The sequence below is a fragment of the Marmota flaviventris genome, chromosome 10 (assembly GCF_047511675.1).
Source record: "Marmota flaviventris isolate mMarFla1 chromosome 10, mMarFla1.hap1, whole genome shotgun sequence".
Lineage (NCBI taxonomy): Eukaryota > Metazoa > Chordata > Mammalia > Rodentia > Sciuridae > Marmota > Marmota flaviventris.
Window position 1 is genome coordinate 87,052,120 of NC_092507.1, and position 5,211 is coordinate 87,057,330.

Here is a 5,211-nt window from a genome sequence, read left to right on the forward strand (position 1 = left end):
TTTAATCGAGTTCTCTCTGCATTACAAGCCCGGGGACAGGCAATGGAATGTGCTCATGGCCACTGTGCTCCACGTACAATACTGAGCCTGTAATCGCTGTTATCAAAATGTATGTGTCACCATAAAAAAAAAAAAAAAAAAAAAAAAAAAAAAAAAAAACCTATATGCTCCTCCACATATCAACAGGTATAAAAAATTATAAATATTTACACCCTTGTCACACTCTATGAAACTGGGGATCTGAGGAGACCGGCCCTGTTGCTGGCCCGGTGGTAGGAGGGTGGTCAGAACCTGGAGGTTCCAACCGCCTGGAGTCCCAGCATCAGAGCAGACAGGAAGAGAAACATGACTTTGGTCCAAAATTTGAAACAAAAGGAAACAACAACAACAACAAACAAACAAACCCTGAAAGTTCTAGGGCTGGTCTTCCTAGGCAGATCTTGGAGGCTGAGTAAGGCCACTGAGGAAGGCAGTGCACAGCAAGGCCCTGCCACCCGGGGAGGCTGGGATGGGCCTATGATTTAATTGATTACAAAGAATAAAATAGAAAGTACAGCATACAAAGTAATACCAAGAGAAAGATCACACTCATACCACTGGATCCTCTTCCTATAAAAAGGTACTTAAAACTATTTCTTCTGCAAATAAATGAAAAAAGATTAGGATATTTGATCAACTGGAAATATTACTAGGCACAGATGTCTGCAACCACATCAGAATATTATAACAAAAGGAGGAATATTATAGCTCAAGGAGGCTGGGTTTGTGCCCTCTGGGCCTGGCCAGGTGAGGGGGACCTGGGTGGCTGGAGGACATGGGGAGAATCATGTCACTTGATATGATTCAAGTCACTTGACATGGGAGGGTGTCAGCCAGCCCTGCTGGCACCTTGGTTTCCACTCCCTCCCAGCACTGGGCACATGATCCTTGGGAGCAGGAGTCTGCTTTGCATTTGCCTGGAGCAGATCCCTAGCCCCCGGGTCCCTGGGTCACCTTGGGTGGGCGTGCTACTACAAGGCAGGGAGGTTTAAGGCACCAGGAGGCCAAGTCATGGTTGGTGGCCCACTGAGGGCCGCATGCCCAACAAGCCCTGCAAGGCAGGGTGCTGGGTCTGGCCTGGCCTGACCCTGGGCAGGTTGGGGGCCCCTTCTGCAGTCCCCGATCGCCTGAGCCATCAGTCACCACAAGGTCAGCAAGATGAGCTAGATTTAATTTTTTAAAAAACAGGTAAACTGATTTCACTTTAAAAATAAAATAAAATAAAATCTCTGGTCTGTTAAGGTCACTTCAGCTGCTTCTTAAAGTGGCTTTTCTCTGGAATGACAGATGTGCCTCCGGACCCCGGCCGGGGGCTGGGCCCCTAGATGAAGGACTTGGAGAAGGAGACTCACAGGTGGTGGTTCTCGCCCAGGTCATGGTTGTGCAGGTCCATGAGTGCCTGCACCACCTCCTCCAGGGAGCCCATCTGGATCAGTGCCATCTTGTGGTCCTTCTGGAAGAATTTGAACCCCTTGACCACGCCCCTGTTGCTGGAGAACAGGACCTTGAGGTCTTCCTCCATGAGGAAAGGCAGGATGTTGGAGAGGTGCAGGGTGGCGGAGGGCAGGAAGATGTTCTGGAAGTTCTTGGAGCCCGGCTTCTTGAAGGGGTGCAGGGGGGAGTTGCCTTAGTCCTTGTTGAGGCCCTGGTCCTCCTGGCTCTCACGCAGCAGCTGTACGTTCTGGTGCTTGAGCAGCTAATGTGGATGGGCTTCCCGTGCAGCTTATGCCTGTTCAGGTGGCTCATGGCCAGCTGGGACTGGCTGCCATCTGCCATCTGCCATCTGCACCAGCGCATTCTCCTTCTTGTTGAACAAGATCTTCACCCGCTGCACGTCCCCATAGATGCCGAAAAGAATAAAGAGGCTTTGGGGTGTGACTCTCTCAGGTTGCTGACCAGCAGGATGGAGTTCCCAGCCCCCGCCAGGCCTGGGATGGTGATTTGGCCTGTGGCAGCCATGGCAGCTACAGTTTATGGAATGGCCAATGGGGCCAGGTCTCCGTGCTTGTTAGGAACAGACAGACCAGTGGCTGAAGGAATTGCAATGGTGGGAGGGAACCCAGCTCCTGCATATGGAGATGCTGAGATTAAACCAGGTGCACGGAAGGCCATGGCCATGGTCTGGTCCATTGAGGGCTGGCTGTCCCCAGAGGGCAGGTCTGGGTGCCTGTAATCGTGGCTCTTGTCCTTATTGTACTTGACGTTGGGCTGGTGAGCTTGGAGAAGTCCATGTGCAGCGTGAATCAGGCATTGTATTGTTTTGCCCGTCCAGCGACAGCTTGGCATGCTGGGCGCTCACAGGATTGGCATACTGCAGCAACGCCTGGAAGTAGTTGTTCTTGGTGAATGTGATAATCTTCAGGACTGTGCCGAACTTGGAGAAGATGTAGTGGAGCACGTCCGGGATCACAGGGTAGAAGTTCTCCACGATGATCCTGAGCACGGGTCTCTGCCCAGTCATTGCCATCCCAGCATCCACGGCAGCGGTGGAGGTGGCCAAGGCCAGGTTCCCCCACTGGACTGAGTTCACGGCCTGCAGGGCTCCTGGACCGCACTTGTTTTGGGGACCTGTCAGTCTTGAGCTCCTTGCGGTTGGAGAACTGAATGTAGATGGGCTGGCTGCAGCACAGGTGTCACCGAGGTGTAATAGTTGACCATGTGTTGGCAGCCTCCTGGGTGTTCATCTCAATGAAGGCCTGGTTTTTGTCCTTCAGTATCAGGAGGTTGGTGACTTTCCCAAAGGGCAACCCCAGGGAGATGACCTCGCCCTCTGTGACATCGCTGGGCAGCTTGCAGATATGGATCATGCAGAAGGGGACTCCCACACTCCTGCTGTCACCTTTGAACTTCTTATTGTCATTTCCATTTGCTGCAGAAGCAGAGTTGCTGCTCATGATAAAGGGTCCATTAGTGACACATGTAGAGAAAAGCTCGTCAGACCGCTTAGTGCCAACTGCTATGTCTGGGACCATGCTGTCTACGGCACACAGAGCAGACCAGCAGGGGATGGAGTGGAGGCTCCGGAATTTTAGAACATTTTTATTACCTTCAAAAGAAAGCTTCAACCATTGGTAGTCATTCTTTACCTCCCGCCCACCCCTCAGACTCAAGTGACAACCATTTATCCACCAATTGTTTCTAATATTTTGATTTTTCCAGATATTTCATATAAATGGAATCATATAATATGTGGTCTTTTGGTGACTGGCTTCTTAACATGATGTTTCACCTACAGTGCAGCATGTATCAATACTTCATTTCTTTTTGTTGCCAAATAATATTCCCTTTTATGGATACACCACATTTTATTCAGCTGACAGATCCTGGGGTCATATAGATATTTTTTGGCTCTTATGAATAATGACATATAAAATTCATGTGCAAGTTTCTATGTACATATTTTATTTTCATTTCTCTTGCATATATACCTATGGGACTTATTGAGTCATATGCTATTTCCCCTTACTGGTTAAGTCTAAGTTCAAAGAAAGAATGGAACTGTTAATTCTGGCTGAGAAATTAGAGAAGACTACTTAGAAAAAGTGGTATGTGAGCTAAGTTTTGAAATAGGAGTGATAGGACTCAACCACAAAAGGGAAAATGAGATGACAGAAAGTCAGACATTTTGACTTGAATAACATTTTGACTTATGTTTGCATATCATTATCCAAAGTACATATATCAAGACACAAATTGGTGTGAATATATTTTATATACAACCAGAGATATGAAAACTGTGCTCTATAAGTGTAATACGAATTGTAATGTTTTGCACTGTCATTTTAAAAAAATCAATTAAAAAATGCCTTTTAAAGAGTGGTATATCAGTAGTAAATCTTCATCAAGACAGCATATGTTTTTATTTCTGAATGTTTTATTAGTACATTATAGTTCCACATAATACTGGGCCCCATTTTGACATAATTATACATCATGGAATAAAATTTTCTCCACTTCAGTCCCCAGTACTTCCCCTTTTCCTCTCCTTCTTCCTCCTCCTGTTTCCCTTCTACTATACTAGTCTTCCTTCTATTTATTTATAATTTTAAAAATTAGTTTTTTATATATAAACATAAAGGTCAAATTCACTGTGGTGTATTCACATGTACATAGCACAATTTGGTCAATTTCATTCCGTTATTCCTCACCTTTCCCATTCCTCCTCCCTCCCCATCTATCCCCTTCTTCTGCTCCACTGATCTGCCTTATATTTTCACAGGACTCCTCCCCGACTTTTTCCCCTTTCTTTGGTCAAACTTCATTCTATGAGAGAAAACATTCCAGATATTTCATATAAATGAAATCATACAATATGTGGTCTTTTTGTTACTGGCTTCTTAACTTTCTGAATCAGGCTTATTTACTAATATATATATATATATATATATATATATATATATATATATATATATATATATATATATATATCTCGTAAAATTTAATATTTCACTAGATCTATACAGTTTCATGGCATTGAGTACATTCACATTTGTACAACCATCACCACCAACCATTTTCAGGACATTTCCATCTTGGCAAACTGAAACTTTTCACCCAATAAAAAAAAAAACTTCCAGGGGCTGGGGATGTGGCTCAAGCAGTAAAGCGCTCGCTTGGCATGTGCGAGGCGCTGGGTTTGACCCTCAGCACCACATAAAATAAAAATAAAAATAAAAAATAAAGATGTTGTGTCCACTGAAAACTGAAAAATAAATATTAAAATATTTTCTCTCTCTCTGTCTCCCCCCTCTCTTTCTCTCTCTTTATAAATCAATCAATCAATCAATCAATCTTCCAGTCTCTGGCAATCTCCACTCTACTCCTAGAGTACTTGTGGACTGTTTCTTTTTCTCTTAGTAAGAGAGGTCCACCATTGACTAATGGGTGGTGTCTATATTTTCAGGCCTTGCTGCACATACGTTATTGAGTATATTGTAAGGACAGGTAACAGAAAATAGGGAAAAAAAGAGGTGGAGACAAAAACTAAACATATGGATCTTCTATCCATAGGCTTAAGCAGCCCTGCCGCAGATCTGCCTGATTATTTCACATCAAGAAATTGACCTTCCACCTGGTGCTGTGGCACATGCCTGTAATCTCACCAGCCTGAAAGGCTGAGGCAGGAGGATTGCAAGTTCAAATCCAGCCTCAGCAAAAGCAAGGGGCTAAGGA

At 44.9% G+C, this 5,211-nt stretch overlaps 1 pseudogene; it reads right to left on the reverse strand.

Annotated features, from left to right (window-relative positions):
* Positions 1-1,360: 1,360 nt before the first annotated feature.
* Positions 1,361-3,014, reverse strand: LOC114084510 (polypyrimidine tract-binding protein 1-like; annotated as a pseudogene).
* Positions 3,015-5,211: the final 2,197 nt, after the last annotated feature.